This window comes from Ceratotherium simum, chromosome 19, assembly GCF_057802395.1.
Source record: "Ceratotherium simum simum isolate JZ-2026a chromosome 19, ASM5780239v1, whole genome shotgun sequence".
NCBI classification, from domain to species: domain Eukaryota; kingdom Metazoa; phylum Chordata; class Mammalia; order Perissodactyla; family Rhinocerotidae; genus Ceratotherium; species Ceratotherium simum.
Genome location: NC_141918.1, coordinates 18082384 through 18104448, shown reverse-complemented (window position 1 = coordinate 18104448; position 22065 = coordinate 18082384). Strand labels below are relative to the sequence as shown.

Below are 22065 nucleotides of genomic sequence, written 5' to 3'. Positions count from 1 at the left end.
TATCTAATTTCAGTAAAAAACAGGCAGATGGCCGCATTCTATAACAGTTTTCCCTTCTGCATTCAGAGCTGCAGCGTGACAAGGAAACCCATAAGGTCAGAGCAAGGGAATAATTCTCAGTTGAGAAAACAATTGCCTGTTGACTGTAGACTGGGCAATTTTTCTTCAGGTTTCCCACCTCTTAAGGGACGCCACCTAAGACACAATGTGAGCCCTACTGTGAACAAATGAGATCTCCATCTTTGGATCAACTCCACTGAGGCTTCAAGTAATATCAGAAACTGACCCAATGGTGCCCTAGATATTGCACTTCTAAAAACAAGTCTTGAGATGCAGTGCCTTTTCTTTGATTGTTTAAGAAACAGGGACTTTTTGTGTTCAAAGATAGGAACTAAAATCACAAAAACACATTACCACGGAAACGTGTAAAATTCATCTCACAAATACAAATTAAGCAAATCTTGCAAATAGGAGGTCTTTCTATTAATAATTTTCCTAATTAGAACCCCAGTGGTGCTAGTATTTTCTGGTCCAAGGATAATAATTAATTAAACTATTGATATATCTTTCTTTTTAAAATGTAGAGTATGTTATGTCATTAAGTTAATAGCTATTTATTAAGTACCTACTGTGTGCCATTTACCTACAACTGAGCTAAGAACTGCCACTTCCAAAAGGAGCTTTATTTGATATATTCTACTGATGGAATGATATTGCTGGGAGGTATCAACAGGGGCCTCGTCACTAGCCTTCTCCTAAATCACGCCTGATTGATAGCTATCTCTGCTGTCCTTAAAGATCTCCCAGAGAAAAAATGTTACAAACTCATTAACAAATCCAACAACGGGAAGTTCTCTCTAATAACCAGTGTCATCATGGAGCCAAAATCTGTTCTGTCTAATTAAAATTGTAAATAGCTAGACCATTAACATATTGTCATAATTTAAAGCCCCTAAACTTAACAACATTTCCTCTTTCTTTCTTTTTCCTTTCTTGCTTCAAAGAAAGATGTGTCCCTTCTCAGATCTAACACTAACCCATCACGCTCCAAGTACCGTGGATCTCACTTTACAGGTCTTGCTCCATTATTTTTTTTTTTCTCTTTCTCCTATTTTAGCCAGCCGTCTCTCCTAAACGTGTAAATATGCGCAAGTTTCTCCCACATAAAAAAACAGCCCCAATTTATTCCTACATCACCCCCTCTGTTTGTTAATTTCTCTTCTTTCCATCCTAGCCAGGTTACTGTGCCTTCTCTTCTGTTCTCTCCTTAACTCTTTGTGAGCTGACAACTTTTCTCACCACTACACAGACATTGCTCTTGTTGAGATGACTGTTAGCCTAACTGCAAAATCTAATTATCACTTAGTATTCTCACATTAGTGGAATGTACAAGATATTTAACATTATTGACCACTGCTAGTACTATTAAAATGCCTGTAATTTAAAGCCGTTTAATATATTCTTCTTTAAATTTTAGATTCTCTTAGATTTTATGACTACAGTCTGTCCTGTTTTTTTTCCACTAACTCCTAACAGTACCATCTGTGGTTCCTCTTTTTCCACTCACCCCTTAGATATTGGCATTACTCAGAGTCCTGTGCTCTTGTCTCTTCTCTTTGTGTATATTCTTTGTGGATGATCTCATGCACATTCACAGATTGCACTTCTACTTAGTTGTAGAAAACTGCAGATCCATCTCTCAACCCAGAGCCTTTTCTATAGTTCAAGCTCCAAACGCCTCCTGGTAACTTAACCAGCTGAATATGTGAACTTCATCCCCAGTTCTAATTGACAGGGTGACCAATCCACTTGTTCATCTACAAAGATATGAGTCACGGTTGTTTTCTCTCTTTCCCTTTACTTTCCACATCCAGTTAGAGCCCAGTTCCTGCCCCATGACTTATACATCATCTCCGTTATATAGTCCTTAATTTCCAATCTCAATATCACTGCTTTGTCCCCCAAAGGGATCACTGTTTTCATCTTCTACTAGTTTCATCTTCCCTAGTCTTGCTCCTTTTCATGTCATTACCAAAATTGTTTTCAGAGTAACCCTTCTCAAACACATATACTACCAGATTACTTCTATTTATGAATTACCATCTGTTCTCCAATGTTTATCTTTGGGAGAGTGCAAATTTCATACTTTGGCACCTTCAATCAGCAATAATCTTATTCCTGCCTGATTCCTTAAACCTATCCCCTGCCACTCACTGCCGACAGTCCTCTACACTCCCCTGCCCCCCAGCCACACACACACATGCACACATCCTATGCCTCAGCTATACCAAATTAAAGTCCCCTGTAGAAAATGCCTCTGGTAACTGTGTCACATCTCTGTCCGCCTCTGATTTCAGCCACTGCTGTGGCAGACAGTTCTACGCAAGCTCTCTCATTGCACTATCTCAAGTATACGAAGCATCTTGCAGCATTCTGTTTCAGTCCCTTCTCCCCATGCCACAGAAGCGCTCTTGACCCTGGCACCGTCACAGCCAGCGTGGGGGTGTTATCCTCCTGTGGACAATCTTCAAGCAATAGTGGGCAGAAGTGGTGGATAAATATTCCACTCTCCTGACTTTTAGAGGGACATTTTGGAGGTCTTCCCTTTGTGTTTCAGAGGCATTGACAGAATTGAGCCTGTGTTGCCTGCAGATATAACTCAGAATGAAACCTTCTATTGTCTTTACTACTTTTCCTTTCTCACTGTGCCCTTTCCCTCAGTCCTATTACTAGATTCATCCTCCAAGTGAACTGCATGCATTTAAGACATTATCTCAGGTTTTACTTCTGAGGAACCCAAACTAAGCCTTTGCCATACACATCAGCCTTTGTACATGTCATTGCCCTCTTCTAAAATCCTGTCTATAAACAACAGAATATTTAGTCAGCCATAAATAAGAATGAAATTTTGCCATTTGCGACAACATGGATGGACCTAGAGGGTATCATGTTAAGTGAAATAAGTCAGACTGAGAAAGACAAATACCATATGATTTTGCTTATATTGGAATCTAAAAGACAAAACAAATGAACAAATGAAACAAAACAGAAACAAACTCACAAAGAACAAACTGCTGGGTACCAGAGGGAGAAATATGGGGGGATAGATGAAATAGGTGAAGAGGATTAAGAGGTACAAACTTCCAGTTATAAAATAGAGAAGTCACAGGAATGTAGTGTACAGTATAGGAAATATAGTCAATAATATTATAATAACTTTGTATGGTGACAGATTGTTACTAGATTTGTCGTGGTGATCATTTCATAATGTATATAAATGTCAAATTACGCTATACACCTGAAATTAATATAATATTCTACATCAACTATACTTCAATTAAAAAAAAAAACAGGATGGGACAGGTCATGTTTAACATATCTGATGTTTAAAATGTTTGTTTATGAAAGGTGAGAAGTTTTACTTTTTAGGAAAATAAATACATTCATTTTTTACAAACAAAAAATAAAATAAAATTTCCTGTCTACACATGATTTACATGAAAAAGTCCCATATCCCCCCACATTACAGTTCATGAGCACTTATTTGGCAAATGTTATCAAATTTTTAAAAATATCACCATTTTTTTCTTGCCGTGGATAACAACTGTTAGTTTATCATCATCTCTCCCATAATAGAACATGAGCAGCTTGAGAGTTCAGGCTAGTTAGTTACCTACTTAGTAACCTATGTGTCCCAGTGCCTAGTATAGTGACTAGTACCTGGTGATACTGAATTATTTGTATTGAATAGATGACATTTGTTGTTTAATATGATGACAGTTGATTTAAGGAGATGAGGCATTTTTCTGAAATCATTCACTGATGTAATCAAGAATTCAAGTCGAATTTTAAGAAAAAATAATAATAAAATACAGCTAAAACTATTCTTAAAACTTTCTCTGCTAGCATATGTTATATGAAAGGAGCAGTATTTATAAAGATCCCAAGAACTCAGAGGTTGGTGGAGGTAGTGCCAACTGGAGCCAGAGGGAGCAGAAGAGAGTGGCCAAATTGAAGGTCCTAGAGACTAAAGATCTAGGTGGGTCTAATTTCCCTTTAAGTGAGTTGGAAAACATGTGCAGAAGCTGTGGACTCCAGAGTCATCAGTGAGCACTCACATGTGAGTGAGAAACTGTAAACATAAGAGGAATAAACCACAGGCAAAGCAGAGTCAATTATACACTCATGGGAACAGAGACAAAGTTTGGGAGATAATTGAACCTGAGAAGACAACCTGATTATGAAGGATCAAAGCACATAGAAGAAAAAATTAAGAAAAGCTAAAATCTGAATAAAGTTGTCTTAGGAGTGACAGTTATCAGAGCAACGTGGAAAAAAAGATGGATGTTGAGCTATCTTGATTTTATTAGAGGCTTAGGCTGCTTTGAAGAAGTAATCAAGCTCTACCAGCCATATCCTTCCTTCTCTTTCAAAGGGTTATTCTCAATGGGGCTGTGAGGAACATATAAAGTCAGATTTCTGTAAATTAATGTTAAAATATGTGTACTTAAAGATATTTAATTTTTAACACAATTGAGTGAATATACTTCACACTACAGGTTATGATATTTCAAGGGTATGTCTGGTTCCAAATGAATAGCATAGGAACTATAGTTTTTTAAATGTTCCAAACTTATGAAGAAATATGCAAGAAGGAAGTACAGTTTTTTTTTAAAAATCCCAAACTTACATAGAAATATGCAAGTATTAGAGATTAAAGTAGAATCAAAGAGAAATGATTTAACTGTAGAAATGCATTACATATTGTTCACCCAATGAAGGTTAATATTGATGTATTCAATATTATACTTAACAACTTTTCCTGGGACAAGTTGTCGTGTTACAGTCTCAGTTGGCTAGAAAAGGCACACATAAGATGAATTTTAACAGAGATAAAAATAAGGTACCACATTTTAGTCTTTAAAAGTTAATTGCAAATTCTTATCAAAATATTAGTAAACCAAATCAGGCTATATAAAAAAAAGCATTAAACACCATAACCAAGTAGAAATTATCCAAGGAGTACAAAGTTAATTTGACATCTAAACATAAATTAACATAATATATCATATGTATTAGTTTCCTATTGTTATGTAAGGTAACATTTTCACAGGGCCCAAGGATTAGAACGTGGACATGTAATATGTAGGCTATTACTCAGTCTACCACAGTGCTGTCTTTGGTCCCAAAGGGAGCCATCCCATGTACAAAATACATTCACCGCATCCTAAGATCCCATTACAGTATCAACTCAAGTCTAAAATCTCACCTAAGACATCAGTTCAAAAGTCCCAAATTTAATCATCTAGATGATCTAAATTAGATATGGGTGAGCCTCTGGGCATAATCCATCCTGGGGCCAAATTCCTCTCTACCTGTATACTTGTGAAACTAGAAGAAAAATTAACCACTCCCAAAATACAATGCTGGGATTGGTATAGGAAAACAGTTATAGATCTCCTCATTCAAAAAGGGAGAAAATGAGAGGACAAAGGGAGTCACCTGTCTCAATAAAATTCTAAATCCAGCCAGACAAACTCGCTTAGGTTCAAGGGCTGTAAACAATCTTCTGTGGTTTGCCAAAAGCAGCAAGAAGAAACCAGGCTACACCTTCAACACTCTGCTTGGAAATCTTCTCAGCTGAATATTCAAGTTCATGGCTTTCAAGTTCTGCTTTCCACATAGCTTGTAAGACAAAATTCCGCTAAGCTTCCTGCCATTATATAACGAGGATTCCCATTCTTCCAGTTCCAAAAGCATGTTCCTCATTTCCTTTTGAGCCCTCACCAGAGCACCTGTAACACTTGTTTTCTGCCAACAGTTTATTTATGACTATTTAAGTATTCTCTAAGACAATGAAGATTTTTCTGCTGTGATCCTCACTTCCTTCTGAGTTCTCACTAGTGGTACCTTTAACACCCAGTTTATTCAAGGCAATCTGGGATTTTTCTATCACTTTCTACCATGAGTCTTCCAGTCTCTGCCCACTGCCCAATTCCAAAGCCAATTCCACGTTTTTAGGTACCAAGATCTGTATTAGTTTCCTATTACAGTTTAAGATAATATATTCTTAGGTTTCAGGGATTAGGATGTGGGCGCCTGAACATATTTTGGGCCTTTATTCAGCCTATCACATTGCATTAATAGAATAAAGAAAAACTACGTGGTCAACTTGACAGAATCCAACACCCAGTCATAATAAAAACCCTCAAAAAAACTAGAAATAGAAAGGAATGTCTTCAACCCAATAAAATGCATCTGCAAAAAGCCCACAGCTAACATCATACTTGATGGTGAAAGCTTAAATGCTTTCTCCCCATGATCGGAAATAGGGCAAGAATGTCTGCTCTCACCACTTCTATTCGACAATGTTCTAGAGGATCTAGCCAGTGCAACAAGGCAAAAAAAATTTTTTTAACTTAATATCATATAGAGATTAGAAAGGAAGAAGTAAAACTGTATTTAAAGATGGCATGATCCTATATATAGAAAAACCCAAGGAATACACATACACATACGGTTAGAACTAAAAAATGTGTTAGTAAGGTTGCATAATACAAGACCAATATATAAAACTCAACTGCATTTCAATATACTAAAAAGAAACAATCCAAAAATGAAGTTATGAAAGTAATTCTATTCACAATAGCATAAAAAATAAAATACTTAGGGATAAATTTAACAGAAGAAATATAAGACTTGTAAAAAGAAAATTACAAAACATTGCTGAAAGAAATAAAAGGAGATCTAAACAAATGGAGAAACATTGATAATGCTGTCTTCTGCTCCCTGCACGGGAAGCTTTCTTGCCCCACCCTGGCTCAACATCCACCCCATTGTGGGCAGCCACTGCTGCCCTCTCATACACACACGGATGCTATCCTCCCGGCACTTGGATCCAACAACCCATGCTACTTTGCCATTCTGTCTGCATGAGAAAACCTACCTTGATCAGCCCAACCTAATTGATTGTAGACTGAATCATTCAGGAAGGGGGAAAGAAAGGTGGGGAGGAAGAGATGGAGGGAGAGAAAAAGAGAGGGAGGAAGGATTTATTCACTTTTAAAATTAGATATTTTTGCCTTCAAAAGTGTGACTCTGTGTCTCCATATACAGTTTACAGCCACAAGGTATAAACATCCTATATCCCATGTGAATCATAGTAAGCTGAAATATTGTATTTAATGCCAAGCACTGCAGTTAAAGAGCAAGAAGCAGAGGACAATAGCGTGGAGGAAGGTACTGGGATTATTTAGCCTGGACATGTATTAAGTAAAGACAAAACAGTCTTCAAATATTTGAAAGAATATCACGTGGGAAGAAGGATAGTACAAGTTTTTTTATAGATTTCAGAAAGGAAAAGTAGTTTCAATGAAAGGACATTAGAACTAAAATTGGAGATGACTAAGATTTTCCTTCTTCGAGTCCTCAGTCAGAGACCAGATAATCATCTTCTATGTTGTTCACATACCCCTTGTTCTCAGCTGGCAGGTCATTTTAAGTCTCCTCTAAGGTTAATTCTAGAGCTCATATGTTAAGAATATATCACCTGAATCATCTAGACTAAGCTTGGCACATTTGTAACTTCTAGAGGGAGCAAAACTTCCTTAGTAGATGTTGGATGCTGTTTCTACAAATGTATTGGATGCTCCACTGATACCCATGAGTAGCTCCTGAAATCCTTTCCTCTGCAGTCAACAAAGTCATGAACTTGATGCCACATGGTGATGTTAAGCTGTAGGCCAATTTACATGACCTACATGTATGTTCAATCCACATTGAAACGGACAGTGTCCTTTAGTTGGTGATACAAAGTTTCAAATCAGTTCCTTGATAGCAGCAATGGGAAGCAGAGAGATGCCAAACATTTGCCACAGGTCTTTCCTCTTCTTGACAAATGAAAACACATGCCCAGTTAGAAAAATTCCAAACACTATAAAAAAATATCTTTACAATGTTGCAGCTTTAAAAACACATTTAAAATACACGAAAATTTCAAGCACCTGCCTTTTCATTCATTAACTAACAGGATAAATCAATAATAAAAGCCAATAACATGATGCAGAATGAAGGAACTCAATTTAGTAAGCCGGTTGTAACTGAGAAGTCTTCCATGCCATATTCAGTAACATGTCCAGTATTTATATTAAAAAATCTTATTCTTGGAGCAGAGCCTTACTTTTACTTTATAACACAGTTTGGATAAATATAAAATAGCAGCCAAGTACATTTATATAAATCAGACAGACCTCATAGGTTTTCACCATATGCACTGAGAAAGAAACAGGTTTACCAATTTAGTCTGGTAAAGGGTTAGTGCTTGAACCCTTTGAGAGGAAACAAGCAATATTAAAGGCACTGGGTGTCAAGGCAGGCTAGTATTTGAGTCATTAAATGAGGACTTTTTTTCTTAAGGTTCATAATTTAAATGAGTCGGCAACCTGATTAGGTAGCATTAAAAATGAGCTTTTAGCTGCTAATAAGCTTCCCCTTGGTTACACAGCCTGTTGTTTTCCCAAGGAAAAGAGAAGAAGGAGATGCATGAGCTACTGTTTGCAATGTATGAATAAGATGACAAATGGGAAGAGGGCGTGGATGTTGATGAAGAAGGTTTGATTAGCAATTGGCAGCATGAAAACTTCTGAATTATTTTGCAAATTTAAAGAAAGGTTACACATGCAGTTGGTGAGCAGAATTATAGACACAAAAATAGAACTATCTGAAGAAGCAGACATTTTGTTTTCATGCATGTGATTTGGGTATTTTTGCATCTCTTTATCTTTAATCAAAACTCAAGCTAGGATCTTGATACAAGGCAAGTGGAATTTACTTCTATGGTGCTTGGCCACCAAGCAAATGTTGCTAGCATCTCCCTAGGCCATACCAGTCTGGGATAACAGTGGAATGACAATAAGTAACAGAATGCAAATGACAAGGGCAAAGCTTCACCAGACTGTGAGAACACACGAGATCACATTTACATTAATCCCCCAAATCTCTACACACGGAGCCTCCACCTGTTTGGTTAGCACAGGGAATTCCAGGCTATTCCAAGTGTTCTTCTTTCCCAAATATTTGCAACACCCCAAATATTGCATGTCACTTTGGGATGTCTCGACAATAAAGATGAAAAATTCCAACTAAATTGGCTAAAACAGGAAGAGAAAACATTCTTTAGTAACAAGAAGACCAGAGGTAGAGGAGTTTCATCCTGGGATCATGAGAAGCATCAAGGACCCAGGTTCTTTCCGTTGCTCACCCTGCCATTGACAGAAGGCCTCCTTGGTGCACTAGTTTCCTAGGGCTGCCATAACAAAGTACCACAGGCTAGATGGCTTAAAAAAAAAATGGAAATTTATCCTCTCACTGTTTTGGAGGCTAAAAGTCCAAAATCAAGATGTCAACAGAGCCATGTTCCCTCTAGAGAAGAATCCTTCCTTGCCTCTTCCTACCCTATTGCCAGAAATTCTTGATGTTGCTTGGCTTGCAGCTGTATCATTCCAATCCATGCTTCATCCATCACATGGCATTCTCTCTGTGTGTCTGCATTTCCCTCTTCTTATAGGGACACCAGCCATTGGATTAGATCCTGCTGTCATCAAATATGACCTCCTCTTAATGTAATTACATCTGCAAAGAACTTGCTTCCAAATAAATTCATGTTCACAGGTTCTGAGTGGATATAAATTTTGGGGAGGACACCATCCAACCCAGTACAATTGGTCTATCACCAGCTTCCTCATGTTCACAAAATGGCTGCTGCTGCAGATGTCGCCTTCTCAACACAACCAGATCAGAGTCATAAAAAGAATTGTTTTTACTTATTTTTTCATTTTCAGAAGGAAGAATGGGTTTTCCCTTCCTGGCAGACATTCCTTTATGTCTCATTCATAAGAAATGGTTGCCCTTTCTAAACCATTAATTAGCTGTGAGAAAAAATAATTTTGATGGATGGTGTATACTAAGCATTTTTCCATTCTCGGGTTATGAAGAGATTAGTCTTCACCGAAGCACATGATTACCCATTTCTGAACAAAATAGTGTTTTTTAGCAAAAGAAAGACACGTGACAAAGGAAGAGTTGGAAAATGACTGTTAAGTTGGAAATAAAAAGAGTCTGACGTATTCAGCCTCCTTTGCACATGTAAGAGACTCAATCCTGGTGATGCTTGTCATTAAAAAAAAAAATCAATAAATCAAGTGCATATTTCAAATTTAGATAATACAATATCAATTCTTTATTAGTCCCAAGAAATTGCCAATTCATCTAAAATCCTTACATTGGCTTGTCTCAATTGTTTCAAGCAGTGGGCCCACCGGAGGGTACTCCAGAGAACAGCCACTATAGACGCTCCTGCCTCCACCTTTGCCACTGATGAAATACGAAGAAACAATACTACTGGTTTTTGCCTTTATTCTATAAAGATTTCACAGTCTGAGACTGACTAGTTCCAGTTAATCATTCCCATAGGCCACACTATAGCTTCCTACATTCATGGAAAGGATGGTATTACAGGCTAATTTGTCCCCCCATCCCCCCAATTTACATGTTGAAGTCTTAACCTCCAGTACATTAGAATGAAGCTGTATTTAAAGATAAGGTGTTTAAAGAGGTAAAATGAGGACATATGGATGGGTCCTAATCCAATATAACTGTTATCCTTATAAGAAGAGATAGGGACACAGACATGCATGTACACAGAGAAAAAACTATGTGAGGACACAATGAGAAGGTAGCCGTTTGCAAGCCAAGGAGAGAAGCCTCGCTAGAAACCGAACATGTTAACACCTTGATCTCGGGCTTCTAGCCTCCGGAACTGTAAGGAAATAAATTTCTGTTGTTTAAGCCCCCCAGTCTGTGGTATTTTGTTATGGAAGCCAGAGCAGACTAATACAGATAATTTCAGGAGCTGAGTGACTGAAGATTCATGCCTTCCATGTGCAGTTAAGGGATAACTCACAGGAAGGTCACCGAAATTCTACAGTTTTTAGATTTTTAGTGAATCTTATATTTAACACACATATACACCCACACACAAAACCGTTCTTTCAAAAATGAGCCCTGATACCAGAAAGGCTGATTCGGAACAGTTCTGAATATCTGTCTTATATCACTCACCTAAGTGGCAGCCCACTTTGAATTCCCTCCCAGTTAGTTTAGTGACTCCTCGGTGCCGGGATTACCTGGGCCATTTTCCTCATGAATACACCGCTGACCAGTGCTCACTGAACGCTGTGCTGGCGACAGGCATCCTGATGGCGTGGTGCGTAGTTGTTAAGCACACAAGCCGTGGAGTCAGAGTTCCTGGGTTTGAATCTCTGCTCTATGCGTCAATTTGGGTGGGTTACTTAAGGCTTCTGTCTCCACCATGTCATCTATAAAATAAGGATAATAAAAGGGCCTACCTCGAGGGCTTGTTGGGATCAAATGAGGTAATATGTGTAAAGACATAGGAAGTGTCTAGTACACGGAAGCTAGAAATAATAGTGGCAATGCCCTGGCCAGTTGAAGATGCTCTGCACTGTAGAGTGGAGGCAGCAGGTTGGAAGGATAGAATGACCTTCTCTGTCCCTTCCCCGCCTTGATCCCAAAGCAGCATTGTCCATGCCCCGAGCCTTCACAATTATATCTCTCATTATTTTCTTCCATACACCTCTCTCTCTCTCTCTATCTCTATTCTCTCTGTTTATCTCTCTAGCTCAAAACCAATTCCTGGCACACAGTGATGAGAGGAGGCAGATTACAGATGTCTGTTTATTTAGACTTCCAATTGGTTCAACAGAAAGTTACTGACCACTCACAACAAGCAATGAGCAATGCACTGTGGTGGATTTACAGTGAGAAAACAGACATGTTCCCTGTCACCACAGAGCTTACAATCTGGCAGGTAATGTGGACAATTACAGTATTTTCAAATGGGTTGAAAACTACAAAGAAATACAGAGTTCTATGGGTACACAGGAGGAGGAATAACCTACTCCCTGACCTGAGACTTTTCTGTCAATTAACTAAGCTATGATGGGGAGGGAGGGCTGGGGAGTATTCCAGGCAGAGGTAAAGTAAGAGCGAAGGTCTTGAGACTATATAGGGGAAGATCCTTTTGAGAAAATGAAACATGACTGGTGTGACTGAAGCATGGAGCCTGGGTGCCAAATAAAGTACAATAAGTTTGCAGAATTCAACAAGTCCCTGATCCAGCAGGACCCTATAGGTCATGTTAAGTATTTTCATCTTTATCTAAAGGAAAATTAAGGGTATTGTGCAATAGGGCAACATAATCACATAAGGGTTTGTAAAAGATCACTGGCTACCATATAGGTAATGGGTTGCAGGACTGATGTGAGGGAGGCAACACTGCAGGAAGGCCAGTTATGAGCCTGTAAGAATGGTTGAGGTGTCAGATGATTAGGACAGTTGTAGAGGAGAGAATGAATGGATTTGAGATAAATCAGCATATTTTGGTGATCGAATAACATCTAGATTTAAGGTTTGAGCATTGTTTGGGTGGTGTTGCCATTTACCAAGGAAAACAGGACAAACAAAAGAATGGAGACTAATTAAAGATGATGAGTACAGTTGGGCTTATGCGATTATCAAGGTTCTTGGTGGATGGCCAGATGGAACAATGCAGAAAACTGTTGTATATGTAAGTCTGGAGCGGAGCTCAGAAGAGTGTTTTGAACTAAAAGTCAGAATTTGGGAGTATGTGGCATGAGAGAGACAGCTACCACCTGTGAAAATGTAGTCTAGGTTTAAATTTAGTAGTTCTAAATTTAGTACAATCTTAAATAGTTGCTGTGAAGATTAAATTAAATCCCAAAATGCACTTCGCTTAATGTTGGATGTACAATTAAATACCGTTCAATAATGGGTTGTTGTTATTTACGTTTATATTCATACAAACTCATGAGGTTAGTACTAATATTATTCCCATTTTGCAGATTAAGAAATGGAAGCATAGAGAGGTTAACTTATTTGCCACAGTCACCCAATTAGTAAGATTTGGAGCTAGGATTTAGTCCTGTGTCCAGGTCTGTCTAAATCCAGAGCCTGTATGCTGAGTCCCCTCCTTTTTCTTTGCTTACAAACAATTCAAATCAATTTATTATCATCACCATATTTCTTTGAATATCAAGTTCTCCTTGAAAAGAGTCAAGCTAATACATAAATAATCAGGTCACTCAGAAAATGCCAGCCTCTATGATTTGCCATTGGAAAATTATACTAAATAGGTAAAGAGTTAAAAAAAAAAAAAAAAAGTGTGAGTTTCTCATTAACCAAGTCACCAGTATGTAAAAATCCATGTGTTTTTAGCAAAATATGACAACTTTTATTACCCTAAAAGCCAGACACAGTGTCAAATATCATTGGTTTGAAAAGTATCCTTGATTTAAAATGGAAGAATCAGCTCTTGAAACAAAGAGAGAAATGAGTTACATCTTTGGAATATTCATTTTGAGGCTCATCGAGGGAGCTCGTGAAGGGCTCCTGTGTCTTATGCATTTTCATTCACACCGAGTGGAACTCAGCTCTGCATTGTCATTTGCAAGGTGCTTGTTTGAGTTATCTGAAGCTAAATTATGAGAGCAACTCCATCCTTTAAGTGTTATTGCTCTTTCTGTCTGGCTCTTCACTTCTCTTCCCAACCTCTGCTAAGGCACTTCAGTGGCTATAATGAAGTGAATCCAAATTACTAGTTTGAGACTAGCAAGAGACCTGACATGCACACAAAATATTCTGTTAACATTTCACTGAACTAATCATCCTAAAGGATTTACTCTGTCTTTTATAAGCTCTTACTCAGCTTTGATATTTTTTCTCTTAATGTATCTTGGTGGTTTAGCTCAAGGAAGTTTTAAAATGTCAACCTGAATCTTTCAGTAAAGTTGTCACAAAAAATATTTTTGATGAATATATTTAGTTGATGATTTTAAACTTATAAAAAATACAATAACAAGATTTATCAGACAAGTCTTAACAGTACCTTATGTTTATATACACACAAAAAATATACATAGCGTGCTTGCTGTGACTAATTACTAAATTCTGACTAACGTGCATAGCAGAAAAAATGATGCATTAGGTTTCAATGTATTCTTCTATGGTAAAGAATGTCACATCAGTTCACATGAGATTTCCTTAAGATATTAGATAATAGAAATTATGTTTAAATTTTTTAAAGAACTTTAAGGATTATGGAAGAGGGACAAACTGAGGAGATGTGTTAGTATTTTACAGGATCAAATATGTCATTGTCATTGTCAGCCAAGGAGATCAGCCCATAGCGTTTATAATGATAAAGGCTAGATTGTATGGCATGATTTGGTCTGTGAAGCAGATGGTCTTGCCCAAAATGCAGTCTTGAAGGAATATTCCCATCTAAGCAGTAGGCAATGTGTGTTTCCACCATACAGGCATATTCCAAAGACAAAAACAAGAGAGCAAGCCTCTGAACTAAGCAAGCATAATTCCTTATTTCAAACTGACCATTCATTTCTTGAAGGGAAAGGAAAGAGGAAGCAAAGTGGGATCAGTAGAATTACTCAGATAGTGGTCTCTCCACCTGAAAACACGAGGAAAAGCAAATAAATGTGCCTCTTCACAAGGAGTTTAGGTAGGATTTACAGAGCAGATTATCACAGTCTTCTGTATCTGTTGGTAAATAGGCATTTGTCCTCAGTCAAAATGAAGAATATTTTGAACGGAGACCTCACTCAAGTTAGAGTCCTACTGAAAAAATGACTCAACTGTTAGGAAGCCCTGAAGAGCTGTTAAATTTCACGCTCTGATAAGAATTACAACTTCCTTATTGCTCAACATGCCAGTCCTTGTTCATCAACAGGTGTCCATCCTGCTATTACCAATGGAATTAGATCTCCACGGTTGCCTCTAGCTGTCTCCATCCAGACCCTGGAAATCTTTTCATAAAACAAAACATGTCATCCAATTTGCTTCTAAGCACCGACCGACTCCACATTCTTTTGGCTACAAGTGTTTGCTTTCTGGGATCTAGGAAGAGGAGCAAGCTATACTGCTACTAGTAAAATTGAGGTCACATGATATGTTTTACACAAATTTCAGGGAAGTATTGGCTAGAAAATGTTGGCCACATGGGTCATCTTCCAAATATATTCTGCCCACTGTGATTATTATAACAAAAATATTCAAACTCAAATCAGAAATTATATTTCTCACTTTTAGAACATTCCCATTGTGGTCACCTGGAAGCTTTATATCTCTAATATATAAGTGTCTTCTAGTGTCAGAGTAGCCAATTCATGGTTGAAATATGAAATTAGTTAAAGTGGTAAATGTTTAACGTGTGCCCATGTGTAACAGGGATTCAGTATTAGGATAGCAATTTATCTGGAGTTCTAATAATTATATACCTCAATAGTAATCCCAAAGAAATTTTGTCCAACAACAAAGATAAAACTATTCACTTCATCATTTTGATTTGATGGTATTTAACACACCTCCCAACCAGAAAGAGAATCATACAAACTTGTTATATATGTGTGTGTGTGTGTGTGTGTATGGTTGTATGCTTTAACATCATATTTTATGTATTAATACTTAACTGAAGGAGATGTTCTTTCTATCTTTCCATCCTCTTTGCTTTGTGTACAGTGCCTCCTGCCTTTCCCACTCCCCAATGCCCCAGCACATACGTATCTCACTGGAAATTAAGACTATGAAGGTCCTTATCTAAAAATTTAACAGAGCCCTAATAAGTGGCAATTGACTCTTTTCACTAGGTAGTCATGTAAATAAGGGGTAGCAAATAAGGCATACGTGAGTTAAAGATGAACTCTAATTCACTTTAGTTTGCTCTAAATTTTCAGTAAAGGTTAATACCGCTATGCAACTTTGTGTTGTGATATTGTGAAGGAAAACAAAGGATGGGCCATAAAAGGGAATGAACCATGCTCTAATATCACCATCATCCTTCACTGAAGCCCAGAAGATATGGCGCAGTCTCACCAAGATGAGAGTAGAATTCTTCAGTCCTTCATAAATGTGAGTATAAACTCATGGTGGTTGGGGAGGAACATACAATTTAGAGGAGAGGCCTTGAACCGAAAAATGCAAAAACCAATGTAAGACAACTCTCTTTTCCCATATAAATTAGAGAGAATAACACTTTAAAGAGAAGAGAAAACCAGCACTTAACTATAGAAATATTATTATGATACAAATATTTAATATACACGACATATTCGTCGTACAATAGCTATTAAGAGTGGACAGTTCTAGGGGTATGAAACAGTTTGGCAAATGAAACAGACAAAGCCTATCAATACACAGAGAACAAAACAAAGAGAAAAGGCCCAATCTATTGATTATTGTGTGAAATTTGTCTGAAACAGAAGTAGAACCATGTCATCAGATCTCAATAACTTCCTGGCTCATCCGAAGTGAAATAAAGGATGTCAAAAAGAGTGAAGATGTTATCATTTTCACAGAAGAGCCTTCTCTGGGAAACTTGAATGGGAGAAAAGTCTTTCTACGGAGAGTGGGAACATAGATCCCTGGCTGCACTCAACAATCCTGGTTTTCATCTGTTTTCCAATGTCATCATCACCAACACCACTTCTACTCTCAGTTGAGTCTTGGTTTGAATGGCAAATGATATGGTTACTTTAAATGTAACCCTACACCCGTGACAAGACTAAAAACTGTCTTAATGTCTTGGACAAACTTTGAGGTCCAAGGGTCCAGATTTGGCCACTGCTTCAGGTAAAGATGGAACCTTTTTTGGCCCAAGGGACAATCTGGCTCCAATAAAGTCAATAGTCAGTTTCCCCATCATGTACATCTGTCAGAAGTCCAAGATTGATTCCTGAATTTGTCCCATGGAGCAGGAAAGTTGTCTTGCCCTAGCCAAATTTGAGCCTTAATTGGCACAAACCCAGGTTCAGAATGCTATCTGGCAGCAGTGACTAAGTGACTGGAAAAAGTATATCTCAAATTTAGACCAATTTCTGTCAGTCAGACTCTGGAAAACCAGAACATTGTCATTTGGAAACAATAGGGTCTAAGTTAAGGAGAGAACAGTAGGTTTATTTATTGTCTCACTTGTTTGCTTTTTCATACAACAAATATTTATTTTTTAAATATTACCACACATTGGGGTATGCTGTTCCTCAAATATAACAGTGTCAGCACAGTTTTTGACTTTACCATGGTGTTGATTCCTCACTGGGAAGTTGGGAAGTTAAAGGATTTTGTTGGAGGAAAGAGTAGAGAAGTGCAATTCTAGGAATTATGTAGTTTGGAACTTTAAATAGGAAATATTTTGGTCTTATCCCTAATATTTTTGAGGTCTAGGTTATCCAAATTCCATATATACACATAGAAAGGACTTCATCAAATTTCATATATGCACACAGAGACAGACTAGGAAAAGAGAGTTTGATAGAAACTACACAAGTGTTTCTAGTGAAACTACGGAGAAGGTAAGAGATATTTTATTACTATCTTCTTTAAGAACCAGGTCTTGAAGTTTCAAAAATATAAAGGAAGAGTTCACCAAACTTGTGATCTTATTTTTCATCATGTAAATACTACTTTAATTTCTCCACTGATGAAACAGTATCAACCTTCCCATTAGAGAGTATTTTTTTAGAAAACACTTTGAATATGCACTTGGTGAGTGGTTGTTATATGCAGACAATAAACAAAACCCTGGCATTCACAGAAGCACGTGGGATTCTGAAAACCCTTTTCTGAGCATATCTTGGAACTAGTGCCCATTATGTACAGCATGTTTGACTTCACATGCATCAGCATATTCACTTTACAGCCGCCTTTGTAAACACAAACTCCACTCTGCAAACTTTCAACTCACATTTTTATTTGTGCATCACACACATCAAAGAACAAAAGATCTGTGGGGAAATTATGCACCACCACACAACTCCTTTTGTCAGAGCACAGAGCCCAAAGAGGACTCCTTAGAGTCTTTTGTTCAAAGCTTTGCTCCTAAAATGAGTTATACCTCCCACTTCCTCTTCATCTTTTATTGTCACCTACTTTGTAGTTCATCTCCTTATTTGTTCTTTTCTAAATTCTGCCATAAAAAAAAGGGCAAAAAAAAATCTATTAGAAACTGTAGAAAGACTATGACGGGACAATATAAATAATTAATAATAAGGGAAATAATGAAAAAATATTGCACTATTACTGATTTATGTAGTTAATCTGTCAACATGAATAAATCTCCTGAAATGTAGTCAATCTGTCTGTACATGAGGTAAGGACCAAATTTGGCTAGGGAACAAGGTAATATGAAAAGCAAAAGCTTAAAGCAATCAGAACTGATGGAAGGGGCTAATGAGAAAATTGATCTGTTTGCATGGTAGGGAAAATGGAAATAATTTCTTGCACATTACACAAATCAAGCCTTCATAATTAGATGTGACACAAATGCAGGTATAACATCATTGCGCAGGACATTAGGTTGTACTACAAAGTAATTTAAGTTGGAAATGTAAGTTCTGTTAAGAAATAAGTTCACCAACCTAATAAGCCCAGGAACATTTTCATGATAAAAAAAGAGAGAATCAATAACACTTTTTCTAATTTAAATATTCAGTGTAGCCTGGGAGAACAAAATGGAGAAAAAAAATACTGAAATCTAATTGTATGGCTCCAATTGAGTAAATGTGAATAGTAAACAAGCAGAATACAGATTAAAAATTAAATAGCCCTTTTTTTTTTCTTTTTACCTCAAGTTAGTTGTGTTATTGTACATTCATTGGGTACTGGTGAAACAAGGAGAACCATCTAGACAATTCTAGAATTTAAATTAATTGTATATTTATTCTTTTGCAGTTTTATTTAACATTTAAAAAATACATGAACAAGTCAAAGGCATATGATGTTTGGGAAAATAATGAGGAATACAAAAAGTGTATACTGAGATATTAAAACCTGGACCACAGAGAAAATGTAAATATATTTTATTTTGTATTTATTTGCAAGGAATAGAAATAATGTGTGGTTTGGTTTGATTTATGTCAACTGGCAATTTAGAATGCTCAAAAGAGAAGTTTGTTCAGTGGTCTTTCAGACGCTTTCACTGTATGTGCCAGCCAATTATCAATTTACTGCCTCTCAGATGTAAGTTCATTTTTCAATGTCTGATTTGAGATAATGATCTGGACTCTTGCAGGATTTTGCCTTGCAGTGAACACGGTGTTCAACTTTGTCAGTAGACAGTGCTGGAGGGGCATCGCCGGAAGAAGAAGCAGGGGTTATCTTCCTGGTCCCAAAGTGCTACTTTTGCTTTTCCTTGCACCTGCTGTATAGAACGTAGTGGTGGGGGAGATGGCAGACATTCTCCCCAACTCCAAGTTCAGAGTGGGCAGTCCCTCTATGACCTTGCAGCCCTCCTGATGCGGGCTGCACAATCCAGGACTTCTGCCTGCATTGCCTAGACGCCATCTGCATTCCCACGCACTAACCTCAGCTTGACAGCCTCAGAGGATTGTTTCCCTCGGTCTACCGAACGTGAGCTCCAAGCCTCCTGCAGGACTCGCTGACCCACCACCCTTGTCTCGCCTGAGCTCTGGAATGTTTCTTGCGTGCCCAGTGAATATGGACCAGATGTAGCCCCAACAACCCAGCAAAATTGTCTTCCACCTGTTGGGCTGCAACTCTAACTTCTTCAATGAGATGGGAACTCCATTCTTGGGGATAGGGCCTCCCTTCCGAATTTGTTCTTTCTGAGGCATTCTCTCTCTCTCTCCTAGGGTAGCCTTCAGGGTTCTCTTCACATTTTTATAGGGAACCTAGTGTGTCAGGAGTCTCCAAGACCATCCCTAATTTCCGTGATTCACTAGAAGGATTCACAGGAATCAGCATATAGTTGTACTCAGGGTTATGATTTATTACAAGAAAAGAATACACAGAAAAATCAGCAAAAGGAAAAGGTGCATGGAACCGGGTGCAAGGTTACAAGAGTCTCTACCCAGTGGGGTCACAGACTCATTTAATTCCTCCAACATCAAATAGAAACAACACATGTGGAGTACTGTCTACTGGGGAGCTCATTAGAAACTCAGTGGCCAGTGATTTTATTCGAGTCTGGTCACATAGGCACCCTCTGCCTAGTAAATGCCAAAATTGTAGATTCCCAGAAGGAAAGATGGCGTTCAGCATAAAACATATTGTTTGCGTAAACAGCTTAGGTACGGTGAACCCTTCTTATCAAGGATGGTGAAAATCCTTCCAAAATGCAAGTCAAAGTCCAACCTTGGAGCAGGCCTTTTAAGGAAATAGTCTGTGCCTGTTATGTTAACTTTTGTTCTGTATACCCAGCATAGTTTAATATTCTTTATATTAAACTTGCTTTGTTGAAATTACTGTGTGATTTCTGTCTCTTAATTGGACTTAGACTGATATGGTATATAAGTCACTTTTGGGAACATAGTAGACTTTTTCAATGTTACACTAATTTCTAATCTCTTCAGAAAATATTTAGAAAATTACTCCTGCAGAATACTAAATATCATCAGAAGTTAGCCTCATGACATCAAACAACAACTCAATTTAGACAATTTAGGGAAAGAAATCCGGACAGCTGGTAGCTAGGTTTATGTCTATACCCAAAAGTCATTTTAGACTAAAGCAAGTAAAAAAAGGAACAAGTGTGAAGTCTGTAAAACATGTTCTTGTTTTTATGTGGAAAACTTTTCTTTCAACTATTTTGCTCTATTTTGAATATTCAAATTATTTTAAAATATTCATTAAGGAAAAGGATTGGCTACTTTAAAATTCTATGAGCTTAAACATGGGAAATGGGAAAATGCTAAAACTGGAGATAGCAGAAGCAAAATATATTTTACACACGTCCTAAAAAGCAGGTGGAGAATTGAAAACGCAGAGCGATCACGCAGGGAACTCATTCTGGGTGCTTTCTGATAAGGCAAAACTGCCATCAAACCAGAGCAGGACCCAGACTGCTGCGTTAGCCTTTGAGTTTTATTTATTTGGTGGCATCAAAAGCTAAAAAGCAAAACTGAGTTGAAAAGGGCCATTTTTGTCTGTGGATTTCAAATTCCTTGAATTCTTGGAAAGCAAAACAGAAGAATCCCTGAGTAAAGGCTTTCTGGTAAGTACCTATGAAAAGCTATGATTCCTATACATAACAAGATACACAGAGACTGGTATAAGCCTCTCTGGTGTTGCAGAGGAGATAAAAGGTAGAGGCCATCCGTCATGAAAATTCCCCTGAGAAAGTAGGTTCTGTTTGGACTTGGCTGGCAGAGAATCAAATAATTTCAGAGGGTAAATAGACTATACTTAAAAGCCAGCCAACCTAACCCTATAATTTTACAGATAAGAAACCAAACACAGGAGAGTAAGTCATATGCCAAAGAAGTACAGCTATTTAAAGGCATTTGCTAGTTAGTAGGAAGCTGATAGGAACAGAGGTAGTAGCTATAATACACATAAATTCAATGCTCTTGTCATAGACCACTTGATCACATCAGAGAACAGACATGTGTGACTCCTAGCACAAGAGAGCTGACTAAGACTGCAATGTGATAGCCATCAAGAGACCTTATGTTAAAGTCATTCAATACTTTTTTTTAATTGAAATATAATTTGTATATGATATCCTATTAGTTTCAGGTGTACATCATAGTGATGTGATATTTATATACATTATGAAATGATCACCACAAGTCTAGTTACCATCTGTCACCATATCATTATTCCAGTATTATTGACTATATTCCCTATGCTGTACATTACATCCCCATGACTTATTTATTTTATAACTGGAAGTTTGTACCTCTTAATCCCCTTCACCTATTTCACCCACCCCTCAATCCCTCCCTTCTCTGGTAACCACCAGTTTGTTTCCTGTATCTATGCGTCTGTTTCTGTTTTGTTTTGTTTGTTCGTTTGTTTTGCTTTTTAGATTCCACATGTAAGTGAAAGCATACGGTATTTCCTTTCTCTGTCTGACTTATTTCACTTAGCGTAAAACCCTCTAGGTCCATCCATGTTGTTATTGAATACTTGAAGCATCAGGGAAGGGGCATCATTTTG

General features: G+C 37.6%; 1 long non-coding RNA gene across 1 annotated transcript in view; it reads left to right on the top strand.

Moving 5' to 3' along the window:
• The window catches only part of LOC147914505 (uncharacterized), a 38799-nt gene extending 18439 nt beyond the window's left edge, over positions 1 to 20360 (top strand). The window contains exons 3-4 of the long non-coding RNA XR_015555174.1: positions 15846 to 16020; positions 19178 to 20360. This is a non-coding gene — a long non-coding RNA (uncharacterized LOC147914505). The remainder of the gene's footprint in view (positions 1 to 15845; positions 16021 to 19177) is intronic.
• Positions 20361 to 22065: the final 1705 nt, after the last annotated feature.